Raw genomic sequence first — 15,770 nt, 5'->3', positions numbered from 1 at the left:
TTTCACAGCATCCCCAGACAGTGAATTCTGCCATTTTCTAGTGTGCTGAGTGGTAAAAGTAGTTCTGCTTGTTTGCAAGATTTGCCACTTTGTAATTTCAAAATGTGGAAGGAGTTGGGGAGGAGATACCATGTTTAGCGTGTCACCTTCTGACCGTATAGGTTGCATCCTTTTCTTCCCTGCATGGAGCATGGCACCAGGGGACAAGCGATGACAGCAAGGTGTTGTAGGGCACCGGAGAGATCATGGTCACAAGAAGACGATCTCGATTATTTTTGAGGCTGTAAAGCCTTAAACATGTCTCACTGGGTGGAAGGATATAAAGAAACTGAAAATTGCATCACGTAGTAAGACTGCAGCCTTACAGTGTAGTTGTGTCAGCACAAAGATACTTGGAGTCCTGATATCGATAATGTCGTCACCAAGACACAGGGTAAACCTTTTGCTTTCAGTAAAGTTGGTCTAAATTTATTGTGGGAATAAGTGAGTTCAGAAACTGGATCCGCTTATCCTCCCAGTGGGCAGTTCTACTATGTGAAACGGCATCTGATTTGGGTTTTTATTCTGCTCTATCATGTCATTATTCAAAATAATTATGTTTCTGCATGAAGTTTCTTCATGGTTCAATTCTACCAACAGATGCTCTTCCTGAAACTAATTAGCCTATGGAGTTTGCCTGAATCCTACAGCATTACCGCAGAGTAAACATTTATATGCTTCGTTCAGAACATTAATGACTTTGCCTTTGAGTTTGCTGCAGGGAAAAATCTATTTGAAGCGTATACAGGCCATGCCAGTGGAGTGCTTGAATGCATGGGCAATTGCATTTGCATGGAGAATAGCTGTTGCCTTGCCAGAGGATCTGTCTCTGGGGATCTGCGACTGAGGCTTGGCCACCTTACCCAAACTAATTGAAGATCTTTGGTTGGGCACAGTAAGAGTAGGGGGAAAAAATGGGAGTTCTTACCCGTCATCATGGCCATTGGGAATAGCAATTTCACACAAAATTTGCTTCCAACAATTTAGATGTGTGTCTGTTAAAGTGTCTTCAGGAAGTCTCCAGCTTGCCTTTCCCCATCTGCGTGTGCAGGGTTACAGCTTGCGGGGTTTTGTAGTAATGCTCAGCCTTTCTAATGGAAATTCTTGCAACTCCAAAGACCTGCATCCTTGCTTTTTTTCAACAGATTTGACATGTCTTGGTCAAAACCCTCCTTGCATCACTTGTGCCTTACAGCAAAGGTCTTGCCCACATCACTGAGGAGGCAGAGAAAAGTTTGGAGGGCGAAAAGACTAATTTTGATCTGGAATTCACAAATCCTCAACGAAGTTAAGCAGCAGGGTAAAGGGAAACTGTTCTTCCTCCATAAATGACACTTTCTGCCACTTTCTTAGGCTGCGTCCCCTTCTCAGCCCCTAGCTAATTACCCCTCGGTGCAGCAAGTTAGCATCAGAAGTTTTGCTGTAGGGGAAATGCCAGTATCTTGAATGGGAATTTGTTCGGTGAGGGCAATAAGAAAGTTGGGGCCCATTTGGAGAGCGTGAAGTATTTCCAGAGATCAGTACCTGTTACCTGTACAGCAGATCTGAAGACCTCGGGGCTGGGAGGTCAGGAGGAGAAAAGCCGAGCGGGGAGGCTTAACTCTTACAGCGAGAAGCTGTAGCTGTCGAGAGGAACAAGGTGAGCTGCCCTCTGGGTTTACTGTACCTGGCACAATAAGTTATAGGAAGAGAGATTCAGGTCCACGTTAGGAAGAACTTTCCAACTACTCCGATAGTGAAGTGCTAAAATAGGCTACAGAAGGGCAAAATCTCCATCCTGAAAGGGCTTGAAGAACTCGTTTTCCAGGTACCTGCCAGGAATTGCGCAGGCCTTACTGATCCTGTCTTGGGGCAGGGATGGATCAAACAACTGTTTGAGGTCCCTCTTAGCCTTTTGGCGATTCTCCTCTTCATCTTCAGTCAGGTAGGAAAATCTGCCACCATGAAAGATGGCTTCTTTGAACTTTCTGCAGAAGCTTGGGCCTGAGATGTCAACACACGCGAGAGCTGTCATCCCCACCCTCGCGGGCTCCTCCGTGGCCAGGCTGTGTTTATGCTCATAGATCTTTTCCCCCGGACCGCGTTGTCTGAGCCGCAGGAGCACTGTGACCCCAGGCAAACTATTTCACGTCCCTGCTTGTTCCCCAGCTAAAACCCCAGACGGGTTTTAGATTGTACCAGTCCTCGGACAGGTGACCCTCTCTATGGGGTTTCTCCACAAATTCGTCAGTCCTGAGCCGGGAGGGCAAAGACAGAAACTGAGTTTATGACTTCAGTTTTTCCTTCTGCAGTTGCTTGGGCAGTTTCTGATGTACACGAGGATGGAAGAGAGAACATTGCACGGTCCTTCAGGGAGATCCCCAGCAGCACTTAGGTTTAAACGTAGTGGCTTGTTGGTATGAACCAAAAGAAACAGTGACAAAGCACAGGTACCATCAAGGTCACCCGTCCAGCCCCCAGTTTCCTAGCTAACGGTTTCCTGGTGCGCGGCTGGGTGTTATTCCTGTCGTTCAGGCAAAAAAAATGGTGGCGGAGGAAGCCTGGGACGCAGAGCCCAGCTGCTCGGGGGCATGGCGTGCGGCGTGCAGCCCTGCGTGCAGCTCGGCACCGTGTTGATAGGAGGCTCTGGGGTCTGTAAATCAGGGTGGTTTTGTTTTCCTAGCGCCCGCCTCACCCCCCGCCCCGGTTTTACCCGTGCGGTTTTAGGTACGAAGCCGTAAGCTGGACTTGCTCGGTAAGTGCCACCTGCCACGGTTCTGCGGTGCACCGTTTCCCCTCGAGCGTTTTCGGAAGAGCGCAGCGCTGCCCGCGTGGAGTTTATCTGCAGTCTTCAAGGTGTTTTCGCCATGCATAAGGCTACGGTTGCTGTGGAAGCCGATCACGCAGTAAACGTTCACGGAGAGGCATACGTGGCAGAGGACAAGCGAAGCTAAACGAACGCCGCGAGGGAGCAAAGCGCCTGCGGCACAGGGTCCCGTAATCACGGTTGTCCTAAGATTGCCGCCCTACAGACGGACTCGGGTGGTTTTCTGGTTGTGTTACTTAACAGTGTATGTAGCAGTTTTGAGTCGCTTGATTAAGCATCTGGGCTTTTTTTTTTTTTTTTTCCCTTTTTGCAGCTCTCCATGAATTCCCCAACGACATCTTTACGAACGAGGACAGGAGGCATGGAGCTGTCGTCCTGCATGTCCTTTGTGTAAGTTTGCCTTTCTTTTCCTCTCGGTTTGGCCTGGATACGGTATGCCCACTGACAAGCTGATACAGACGTATGTTGCACGTGAATAAGCTCACGCAAGTCGGCCAGCATGGCTTTGCTGAGGACGTCAGGCTGTTGTGCAGCGCTGTCTGGGAAGCAGTGCCAGCCCCCACCTCTGTGGTCCTCTCCCCTCCACTGCTCGTGGCCGCTTCACCCGGCGGATGAGCTGGCTGTAAGTCAAGCTCTGGGAGCTGGACCTCTCGGCTTGTGTAGCAGTGTCCCCTTTTCAGAGCCAGGTTCCGTCCCCACAGGGGCAACCTGCGTGGAGATACGTTAGGAGTCTTCATTTGAGAGATCAGTAAAGCCCAAGAAGCTCCACTGAAGAGCTTTGAGGCTCCATAGCCAAGGGGGGGATTTGCCTTCCAGCATTGCTGCAGAGGGGATGGTTTGGGAAGAAAGGAGTGTTTCTGGGTCTGCACGCTGAGGGAGAAGGTTCTCTGGCATGTGGAATATATTGACCCTGTTAAGGGGCAGTATGGAGTCCCAGCTGCCCGCTTTCGCACGTGACTTTTGGGGGAGAGCATCACTTAAGTGCGCCCTGCTTGACTGCTGTCTCATTGATTTTTGGCTGTTTCACTTTGCTATGTTATAGTTGGCCAAATGCAGAGCTTCGGGACATGCTAAGTTATATGACAGCCCCTCGCTCCCAAATCAAATTCTCCAAAAACAAACAACAATAGTTTTTATTTCAGTTTAAGACCCAGAGGGCAAAAAACTCTTCCAAAAGTGATGTAAAAATAGACATTATCTCAGTGAAAGAATGAGACTGAAATGCCAGCCTGGCTTGATAGACCTGGAAGGACACTGCGAATCTCATTTTTCCTGATAGGGACTGTGCCTGTAGAAGAACCGTAAATCAAGATTGAGTCTGGAGTTTGAGTAATATTGTAAATAGTCTCAAAACACCCAAATCATCTAATAGATGCACTGAACTGCCTGTGAGAGAGACGAGCTGCTTAGGGACCTTGTCATAATTGCCCACCTGGACTCCCTATAACAATCTTGCATATTTGTTTTCATGTAATTGCCTTCAAAAATCAGTTAAATCTTAGGCTCCCAAGCTGAGGACCACAGCTGTTTTAAAAACCTCATCGCTTAAACAAAATGATTTGAAAACAAGCTTGTTTGAGGCTCAGACAGGGCTTAACTTTTGCATGAACTTGTTGTGTGCATAACACATGCATGTGTTCCAAAATTTCCCCCATAAATCCTTGCGGCATTCCTTATGCCATTGCTGTAAGGGAAAGACTTAATGAGGGTCTTTTGTTTAAAAAATTGCCAGTAGTATTAATTTTAAAAGAGTTTGGGTCTCCAGAATTCCCCTGACTAGTAAAGTTGCTAGAGTGAGTTCTTCTTCCTGAATATATTGAAGAAAACATCATAACTTCTCATTGATCAATGCACAGTGGTCCTAGGTTCTTTGGGGAATTTTAGAGGACAGCTGGAAGGTGAGGAAGTTGCCTCAAAGTTCAGAAACATGTCAGGAAGATTTTAACAGGTGCTATTTTTAGCAACTTACTAGTATCCAAAAGCGGCGCAATTTTGAGCTTGGAGTTTTGTGATCGCTGCCCCAACTCTTCCATTTAACACCAGGGTGCTGGGTTACCAGAGACGGTGGCCGTGGCCTCAGAGACATCCCTGCTCTGTGCTACACCTCCGTCGATAGAGAGCTAGAAACATTTTACCGGGGGGAGCAGGGAGGTTTTGCATAATTCCGGGGCTACAGGAGCTGGGACAATTGGAAAACAAACTAAAGGACCCACAAAATTTGATGAGGTTGTTGAAATTCTGGAGCACTGGTAAAGCTGCTGTCTAACGTCTCCCGGATAAAAGAGAATGTGAGAACCCAGTTCAAAAAGTTAATTCACCATGCACCTAACCTTTAATAAGGAGCAGCATTTAAGTCAGTGGAGCTGCTCTTGGGTTTAATGCTGAGCATGCACTAGAGTACTTTGCTGTGCTGGACGCTTAAAAGCAAAACAGTATATTCTAGGGATTGGCTAAAAATTAAAGATATTCCAGTTGAATTTACAGAAATTTAAGATTGGACTGTTAGTCCACTAGATAGTTAACTAGTGTTAGAAGACCTTGTGTTCAACAGCTTCAGTAATCTTACAGAAAGAAGCGTTTTCCCTCCAAATCCATTTCTCAACTTTTGTTAGGTAGATGAAGACAATTCTTTTCTTTTTAATGTCTTTTTAATTGAAGGAGAACTGCCGAGGTGGTTCTTCTCAAGGGGGAAGAGGCATTCCTAAGCAGCAAAGAAAATACCTTCTTCTAATGAATATTTTAAAACACCTTATAATTTTTAATCTGCTTAAATGAGCAGTCACCATTAGCTATGTGTAATGATTCATGCTTTCTTTTTAAGTATAAATTAGATTGTATCACATGTTGTAATACGAGTGCTCTGTGTTATGATCTTATTACAGCTAAATGACTGCAATAATTTGTTGAGTAACATTACTATTGACTTTATCTGGCAATCTAAAGGAGAGAGAGAGAGAGAGAGAGGGAGAAGGAGAGAGACCTCCAGCGGATCTTCAGCTTCCCTACCTTAGGTATGGGGTGAAGGCTACAGGTTGGGTTTCTCCTGCCTGTCTCTGGTCAACTCTGCGGGTTCTCCATATCCCCCATCCCTCCCACATTGACGAGGGGCGGCTTCTGCCCTGGCAGTAGCATAGGATGCTCTTTGAAATGCCATGGCCTCTGTGCTTGGGCCGCAAGAACAATGCTGCACCTCTGGGATCAAAGTATCTCATTTTACGTCTCTCACACATACCTAGTGCTGATTCTTGGAGTAGTGCCATTTTCTAAATGCCAAAATAACAGAGCTTGGAGATGCTGGTATTGCAGCAGTCGTGTTTGAAGGAGGCATCGGGAGTAGTGTTCGCGGAGTTGTAAGGGTGGTAGACACTGGAACAAGTTGCCCAGAGAGGTTGTGGGGTCTCCATCCTTGGAGATATCCAAAACCCAACTTGACATAGTCCTGGGCAACCTGTTCTAGCTGACCCTGCTTGAGCAGGGGGGTTGGACTGGATGTTCTCCAGAGGTCCCTGCCAACCTCAACTGTTCTGTGATTCTGTAATTAAGACGTGGTCCCCAATGACCTTACTCATAGAGTAATGTCTATACATCTCAGTCAACCTTTACTCTGCTATTTCCTAACTTTTGAATGTTTGATTTTATGACTTCAGTGTTCTTTTACTGTTGTTGTAGCTGGCATATCAGGCAATGCATTCTGTAGAATTTCAACAAGTGACTTGATGCTCATCTTGGCTGACGTTTTCTTCCTTGCTTACATCCTGAATGCTGACTATTTTCTGGTTTGTTTTCCTTGCAGCTGTAGTGCCCCTGAGCCCCAAACAGCATTTGTGTGTTGACAAGGAAAAGTAACTGTTGGTCACCTGTTAAAGTCGTGAAGCTATATTAGCAACTCTTAATCAGAAGGTGGTTAGGCCAGATACTGTAGTCTTGAAAAATATCGGTAGGCAGTTTACCCCCTTGTTACTCTATTGTGGATAATACAGCAAAATATCAGGAGAGTTTTTAAGAAAGGGATTAACTACCTTTAGTTAAATTCATCTCTGCATTTGAAAAACAACTAGCATAGCCCTGTGCAGCCATTCTGAGCAAAATATGTACTTATAGCAGCACTTTGGTCCCCTGTAAACTCATGTTTCTTAGATTTTGATATAAAAATAATTCTTCTAAAAATTTCTGTGAGTTACAGGAATGAGTTTATGCTGAGACTATTAAAAATGTGGGTTGCTGAAATCATTCTTAATCTCTGTGGAATCCATGTCTCCAAATGTGTTTTTCCAGGCTATTTAAAAGAGACAAGGCCTGAACTGTATTTTTTCATTATTACTAAAAATGAAATCATGCAGTCTTTTCTTACAGTTGAGTACATGAACTATAAATTGGACTATTTTCCAGTCTACCTCAGATTATGATTTGGGCTTCATAAGTGCTCTCAAGGTAGTTTATTTTTCCACAAGCTTTTCTGTCAATTTTGAATAAGCTGAACATACTTTAACGCAAATCAAAACAATTATTTGAAGACTGAAAATTCAAGATGAACTGTCTACTTCATAAAAAAAGACAAATCTGTTTTTAACAAGAACAAGATGTAAGCATCTGTTGTCCCAACAGAGTCGTATCCAATTGCTTCCCCTCTAGCAAGCAGCAAGACAGATACTTCAATCCATTGGTGCTCTATCGTTCTGCCTAGCAGTTTTATTGATTATTAAAAATGCTGTTTTCATTGTCTGTATATATTAAGAGATTATATTGTTAAATAAAATGATAAAAAGAAAGAAAAGGCTAGACTCAACCATCAAACTTTAGTAATCTCCCTGGCAAGAGATGGTCAGACTAGGACATCCTAGACTGTGTAGCGACCGGGAGAGATAGCCAGTGAAATAATAGCCATAGAAATACTGAGTATTTCTTCAGGCAGAGCTGAAGGTGGTCAGTACTCTCTGGCTGCACTGCCAGGCCTGAAACGCCTTTGTAGATGTCTAAGGGAAGATGAAATGTCCTGATATCTGCAAGAAGCTGTGCCACTTTCTGCACTCCATGGCTGCAGAGAGGCTTGTTCGGGGTTTCATGTGCAGACCCTCACCATGTGCTCCAGGTGTGTGAGAAGGGCTCTTGCAAGCTAGACATGCTTCTAGAAAACTGCTTACCACGGTGTACGTCCTTGTTCGTACACCATCCTGGCCATGGACTTCAGTGTGGGGACAGCTGTTTCCTTCCTAGCTCTATTATACGGGTAGGAAACCTTCCTTTCACCAGCTGAGCTCTCCTAGTGGTGGCAAGTCATTTGAAGGTCTCCAGTTATGTCCATCCTGGCCTTCCCCCACAAGAGAAGTCTGAGAAATGTAAGACTTGTGCTTCAGACTCATCTCCATAGACTGGAAAAGGTGACATCTGGACCCAGCTAGAGGTCCAGAATTGCCAGGATGGATGAGCCCCATAGACTGTCCTGTCCAGAAACCCACTGCAGATAAATATGGGGCAATCTCATCCTGATATGCCACCATTACAGGACACATTGACCTGGCAGGCTTTGCTGGCACTCGGGTTAGTGCGGGCGCAGTTGGTGTCCACGCAGAGAGCGTACTCCAGCCCTTGCTTTCCCAAGGTACTGTCCTCAACTGTGCTCGCTATTTCTAATGCTGCTAGACTTCAGGGCAAAACCTCAGCTGTTGAGGGCTGTCAGATGCCATACAGTTCTGTGACAGCTGACATCAGCTGAGAAGTTTCCCAATTTCTTTCTACCCTGAGCTGTAAACTCCTTGAAACCAATGGAAAGCTCCCCCGAGCTTTAATGTCTCTGGCACTGGTCCAGCCTGTTGGAAGGAATAGGAAGCAGAAATAGCAATGACAACTGCATTGCCTCCGCTTACTCTGGAATAACTGTTTTTAACCTATTGTTAAAGAAAAAACTGATACTTAGAGAAAAAAGACAATTGTTGGCTTTTTCCAAGCTGTCTCTTTAGTCTCGATTGAAAGGGGTTGTCATCCTGTTGGGATGATAAATCTCTAATTCTGTTTTTTACCCTCCGGCAATACAATTGCCAAATGTCTGATCAAATCAGGGAGTGTGTAGAAATGCAGTTTGTGGAGGGAAAAGAAAGCATATAGTCACAGAGTCATATTGCCTAAATTAAAGTTTCTCTGCAGGTTTGAGGAAACCAGGCTGTAACATCAAAGGGGCCTTTATAGTGGTAGGGAGAACAACAGAGTGATGATTAGCAGGTCAGAAGAGCATTTTTCTCATGTTTATTGACCTCCCATTAAACTGTTTTTTTCATTTTAGTAAAAACTTGTTCCCTTTCTCTTCTCCCCTCTTTGCCCATACCTTCATGTTAAGTTCTGAAAGACATCAAGGTGAAGCATATTTAATGGAAGCCAGATAACCAGGACAAATGCTATAAATTGGGTATTTTGGAGAAGGCAGTGGACAACCTTTCAAGGGATTCCCGAGGCATCTTCTCCCTATTGTTTAATAAAAATGAAAACTTAAAGACCTACACCGCAGCAAGTCCCACAGTGATGCTACCTAAAATTACTTAACGTAATCTAATGCTTCCCAAAGGTGAAGGTAAATCGCTTTTTACAACCACCTTAAAAATCTAGGAATAACTGAGCAGGAGCAGCTTAGCAGCAGTTTTGGTCAACAGAAAGGTCTGAGTTAAAAGCCCTTCAATTTAAAAGAAAATGAGGGCACTACAAACATGCTACAGGTTTAGAGCCAGAATGTGTAATTTCCACCTAGGCACTTGTTTGGAGCTCATCGACTGATTGCTTCGCTGCCATTAATTATTTTCGTAGAGGGCAAGAAGAGGGCATATTATTATAGGCACTAACGTGCCCACTAATTCACTAATTTGGGATGCTCGATTTGGAGGGAAGCAGGCTCTGCATTTTCAGAGTCCAATGCTGAATTAGTAACCGCCAGACCGTCAGCCCGGCAACTTCCCGACGTTTGAGAGCGTCGTTAGGCATCCTTAACGGTGTTCTTGCACGTAGGCACATTTCAAGGTGTTCTCGTAGCATCTTACTCTTTTTACTCTCGTTACTGCTCTGCCTTCGTTTGCCCTGTTCCAGCGTCGGTCCCAGCGAGCCTTAATCCTTGCCTCTTTCGCAATATCGTGTTAGTCCCCCTCCTCCCAGCTTCCTCTGGGCACCTGCCGAGCGTGGTGCCGGGTGGGTTACGCCAGCCGGCGAGTAGGCTGGTGCCGAGATGCGGTCCCACCACCCGTGCAGGACTGGCCTGAGCGCTGGGGCGGTTGTACGGCTGCGTGGTGAGCTGGATCCAGAGGCCGGCAACCCGCCGGCTTTCTTCCGTTGAGCAGACTGTGGCAATGAGTCTGCTTGAAGGAACGGCGCCTGCGTTGAGAGGTCTGGTGTGCTCCTAATTTCTCGGAGTTAAGCATGGCCATGGAAACGGGGTGCACAAGCGAGGCATCTGTCCTTTTTGCGTGAACCGTGCAGCAAATCTAGGTCGCTCACGATGCATCTTCGTTTTCTTCTTTGCACAGCGTTAAAGACCATCCGTGTCTCGCTTCTGCGGCGCAGAACTGCCTCGTCGCGGTGTCCTAAACAGTCATCTTCTACGGCTGCTCTGCAGCAGAGATGGGGTCCATGCACAGCTTGCCGCCTATCAAGTTGTGATACTACAGGCTGCCTAGGCAGGGCGAACTCGGATGGTGTGGGTCTCTTGTTTGGTTGTTCTCTAGTTTCCGGGGGTTTGTATGTAATCGGATTTAAGGGAAGTCCTGTGCTCAGTCACAGTGGTTTTCAGGGATGCGTTATAGTATGCGTTGATGTGTGCACGTTTACGATGGGCAGTTGTATTTGGAGCTGAAGCAAGTCCGACTGGCAAACTATTTTTGCGTAGAAGAACCTAGCTGAACCTTTACTACCCAAACCTTCAGGACCTGAAATAACCACAACCTTGATGTCTGAGATAAATTTGGCTTCTTGCTCTCCGCCAGAGCAACATGTTACCCACTTCTTACTGATTGGTCCGATGGGCATCCAGAAGCTGTAAGGAAAGCTGTTTTGATTCAACAAGCCCTTCCCTGAGGATCTGAAATGCCTAAAATCTCAGGTTCTTCTTTCAAAACTCTGCCCTTATCTAGGAGAAAAGCTTTGGTTAGATAAGAGTTGGACTTTCTGAGGTTGACCCATAATTACTTAGGCCCAATTAAACTATTCAAAATAATAACAAACCCAAAACCTAAATATAACTTTTTCTTCCCTTCCCTCCATTGTCCCCACCCCCCCACAATATCATTTTATTATGTTTTACTTGTAGATTTTTTCTGTGATGGTAAATGTGAACTTTCACATTAAGTCTTTTGCTGCTTAGAGTAGGTGGCATGAAAAAGCCTCCTGAAGGCCTGCTTCAGCCACTCGAAATGACCAACAAAACTCCACGATAATTTAAAGGGTTGATCGAATGGTGACTTGCTTGTGAACTTCTTCAGAGAGCCATGCCCTGTGCATTTTTTGGCATGGGGTTGCAGGACCTGCTGATGGAGTTGCCAAAGACCACAGCAATGTCCAGGTCACCCATGCAACTGATTTTTCAAGGGCGGTTGTCTACTTTTTGCTAAGATTCAGGCTATAAATTTCAGTGGTTTGGCTTCCCCATGCTCCCCAAAGGGTCGAGCCAGGATTTAGTGCCCTGGATTAGACATGAATGATTTTGTTGCTGTCCTTGTTAGGTCCTCTGCGCTCTGTTTTTATATATGAGGATGGTGGTACAACTGGTTGTAGAGCTGGAAGGTTTTTTTCTCGACAGTGGAACAGGATTGGGCAAGAATCACCTAAAACATGTTATCATATTGAACCCTGAATCCGTTTGGCTTGTTATTTTGGAGACTCACTGAGAAGCAGGGGCATCTGCTACAATTTGGAGGAAGCCATCTATTACATTTTTTAGCGCACCTGCTAATAAGAAAGCGGGAACTGAAGCCTGCCTGAACGTCAGTTGGCTACGTATATCAGCGGAAAAAATGATGAGTAAATCACTCAAAATGTGAGAACTTCCACATCAGCAAAGAATTTTTAAGGAGCACGGCCCCCCTCCCCCCTTTTTTTTTCTTTAAAAAAGAAAAGAAAGAAAAAGATGCATAGCCTTCAGCTCCATAACGAGGTAGAAGACAAGAAAAAATTGTTTCCTTTTTTTGTTATTAAGAGTTCTCTGCCTCTGTTTTCACCTTAGGTTATAGATTCGGTAATACCTTTTGCAGCTATGAATGACTTTCAGAAGTCCCTTTAAAAGATATTACCGGATTTTTATGTTTACAGAAAATTGGCAGATAGATACAGCCCACACCTTGATACTTATAAAGTAATTGGCTTTTTCTTCCTGTTAGAAACTTGCTCATTTTCCTTATAGCAGTTTCCTAGCGTCTGGTAGCGTCGAGCACGTGGGAAGGGATGCGAGCCTTGAATGGCTCAGACGCTGGTAAGGGGTTGGGGCCTTTTCCTCCACAGCTTGCTTTCTTGGAGTCCAAACTGGAGTGCATCGTAAGGCGTTAACATCTGTTGACAGTGAAATAGGTAAAGTATGCCATATGTGGAGTGAGTTGGTGGTTTTAGCCTGAATCTCAGAGGAAGAACGTCTCCAAAAAAGCCCATTTTCTTTGCATTGTGAAAGGAGGGGTTTTCATAAGGACTTGAAAGACTCTTTATAGTGGTAAAATTCCTGTTCCGTTCCCTTCCCTTAAACCAACGTTGTATGAGTATTTGTTTTTTAAGCCTGCCCAAAATGTCGATATTATTATAAGGCCAAATTGGGTTTCCTCTGTGCTTGGTGTGTTTGATCTTTCATGTAAATGCTTTGCTTTGTAGTGTTAACCTTATTCCCGTTGCCTTATTGCACTGGCTTGGGATCATATGGGACCTTTAAAGCTTAACGGTGGTTGGCCCTGGCTTGTGTTTGGATGGGAAGCGAGGTAATGGCCTTGGTGATTCAGCTCCTCCTATTAAATCACCATTCATTTAATACTTTAGCATGGTGTTGCTGGAGGCCTTTTTTTTTTCCTTTCCACACTGACATAAAACCCAAAAAAACTTGGCTTGTGATCTTTAGCAACCCTATGGGTCTTTTGGAAGAGTCGATGTGTGTTAACTCTAGCGCAGGAAAAACTCGGTTTGATTATTTCAGCTATGTCTTCCCTGCCTGATTAGTTCTGCACCGGTTTCCTCTCCTCTAAAGCTATTTTGTGCTGTTGCTGGTGTGACCTGGGACACTTTTTTTTTTTTTTCTTCTTTTTTTACTATAGAGGGACTGCAGTTCACTTTGCATTGTTAGATGTAAGAGGTGGTGCATAAAAAAGATACTGTTTTGCTAGCCAAAACGTTACTATAACTCTCCGTTACCAGAGCATCTCCAAAGGGATACTTGGATCTAAAGCCTTTCCCACCTAACAGTCATAAACAAGTAGAGTGGATTCACGGGTTGGAGAGGAAAATTGGAGCGTGGGTATTATCACAGTGACCAGAAAACCTGAAGACCTTTTCCCTGGATTAGCTGTGTGTGAATCTGGCATCTTTTTTGAGGATTAAACCTACTATACCTATTTCACACAAAGTTGCCTTGCTTCCAGTCCCGTTTCAGAAAGGTTGCTCTGATGGTATGGAGAGGAGGGGAGGAAGGGAACCACACGTTCACGGGCCGTTCAGTGTCAGTATGTCCATGAGGCACAGAGACCGCAATCCTGCTCCTTCGAGGAGCTGTGTGAACGTCTTTTGAGGATTTGGGCCCGAGGGACATGCTGAAAGTCACGCAGGAGGACTAATGGACTGAAGAGGGAATTCAGATTTTCCCAAATCCCTTATCCATTGCCCCTGCTTGCTGAGAGCAGGCAGGTCGCCACCATGGGTGGTGTCACTTGTCCTCACGCACATCGAGCTTTTTAAAGGAATCTCTCACTGTGTCCAAGAACATTTCCACCTTCTGCCTTGCTTGGAGGTTGGCAAGTCTGGCCTACAGTCACAACGACACAAGCTGCTAGAAACGTCGTGCAGGCAGCTGCAGGTGTGACTGCCCACCGGCTCGGCTGAGACACCAGCAGAGATCGCACGAGGGCATCGAAACGAACCTGGGAGTGAAGCCTCATAGGTTCAAGCGAAGAGCCACTGCAGACAGCAGCTCGTATCCTAACGACAGATGCTGCCGGAGGAAGCTGGAGCTGGTGCAGCCATGGGCACATGCAGTGATAGCATCACAACTGGAGAATGGCAATCTCAAGCTGAGGCCTGATAACGAACAGGTCGGGGCCAACAAACTCCTAAAGCACTGCAGACGTTTCCAAAGGAGTCGCAAGGTCTTCTTACAAACCTACATGCTCTTTCCCGATGTTTCTCACCTTCGTTTGGAAGCGCCTGGGACAAGATGTCCCATATGTCTGTCTGCAGTCGCTCCATCTGGCAGGACAAAAGGGACCTTTATCCCTGGCAGAGCCCGAAAGAGCTGCTCTTAGCTTGCTCTTAGCCTCAGATAACTCTTTTGGTTGTAAAAGAGGCTGAAGATGTCAGAGATCTCTTGATAATACCGCAAAGCGATGTGTTGACTTTTCTAATAGAAGAAGGAAAACAGTTAAAATTAGCGCTGTTTTTCAGGTAGATGTTCAGCAGGACCCAGCGCAGCGGGGAGCTTCTCCCAGTTCAATTAATGATGGACATATTTAACACAGGGTGGGACGCTCCTAGCCAAGAGAAAAGACTATATAGAAGGTTTCACAGTTTGTTGGAGGCGTTTGCTCAAGGCTTGTACTTTGAAGGCTTTCCTTCAAAGGAGGGCTGCATGGTCAGCGATGCAAATTTTCATTGCAGTCAGTGGTTGTTGCTTTGGTTTGCTTGGCTGAAGCAAGAATCCTGTAAGATCTGATAAGGCTGCTACAGAGGACAAATGCAAGTGCAGCTGTAGAAGTAATTCCATAGCAGCAAGCAGTATCTGCAAAGGAAAATGCAGATTTTGAGTTAAAAGGGGAGCTCATATATAAGAAGCATCTTTTTTTTTTTTTTAATGGACACAGATATAACTGTCTCAATAGGGAAAATTGTGGCTGATGCAGTATTTCAGTGAGTTAGTCTGTTAATGAAGGTAATGTTGTTCTCAGGTATACAGATATAAACCCGGAATAATTTCATGGATGGGAACAGATTTATGCTGATAGAAAATTGGTTGTTAGTGAATATCAACACAATATATGTTAGTCTGAATTTAAACTGTTACTCCAGTCTCCCATTTTCCTTTCCTTAGACCTGAGATGGGTGCCCTTTCCAGAAGCTTGTAGAAATCCATAAGACTCAAATAAATTCCCTGTGGAAATGAGCCTTTTCTTTCTGGTCCCAGATGCGCTTTGGAAAACATACAGGATCCCCAGCTGGTTCAGCAGGTCGTGCTTGAGGCTGGTGTGAGGGGCAGCAGCTGCTCCCGTCTGGATCCCGTTTGAATCACGGCTGTGTTACTCCAGGTTTGCATCAGCGAAGCTCTTGCAACCAGCAGTGGATCAGGCTCGGAGATTCTTGTTTATTTTACCGTACGGGCTTTATTCTGGGAAGTTGGAAGATAGTCTGAAACGATCACGTTCGGTCATCTTACAAGTCACGAGCTTCGTTGGCTTCCAGGGGGGCGCTGGTAAGAGGATGTTGTAGCTCCTCAACGCGGGCTGGTGCGCGGAGAGGCGGGGGGTACCGCTCGTGCCGCATCGCTTGCAAAGCCAACAGCCGGCGGGGATTTGTTTCTGCAAAACGGTAACTACTAAAATACCCCAGCGGTTGGAGACCCGTCCGATTAAACCTCCGATTCGGTAAGTTCTTAACCAGCAGGCTAACGCAGCAGCAGCAGCTGCGCGGCCCGGTCTGCACGGGCAGGCTGCAGGCGTCCCGGTACCCAGCCCTTCCCGCGCGGGCGGTCCGCCGCGAGGAGGAAGGCAGGTTTCCT

At 45.6% G+C, this 15,770-nt stretch overlaps 1 protein-coding gene across 3 annotated transcripts in view; it reads left to right on the top strand.

Moving 5' to 3' along the window:
- The window catches only part of SLC24A3 (solute carrier family 24 member 3), a 247,865-nt gene that overhangs the window by 140,561 nt on the left and 91,534 nt on the right, over nt 1–15,770 (top strand). For 2 of the 3 annotated variants that reach the window (XM_067292622.1, XM_067292623.1), the window contains exon 3: nt 3,159–3,235. The gene's annotated coding sequence lies outside the window, so the exon portion shown is untranslated. Of the gene's footprint in view, nt 1–3,158; nt 3,236–15,770 lie in introns of those variants that run through there. The other variant, XM_067292621.1, reaches the window with a different exon arrangement.

Source organism: Apteryx mantelli, chromosome 3 (assembly GCF_036417845.1).
Source record: "Apteryx mantelli isolate bAptMan1 chromosome 3, bAptMan1.hap1, whole genome shotgun sequence".
Classification (NCBI taxonomy): Eukaryota; Metazoa; Chordata; class Aves; order Apterygiformes; family Apterygidae; genus Apteryx; species Apteryx mantelli.
The sequence above is the reverse complement of the archived record's forward strand: the minus strand, read 5'-3'. Positions and strand labels throughout refer to the sequence as shown.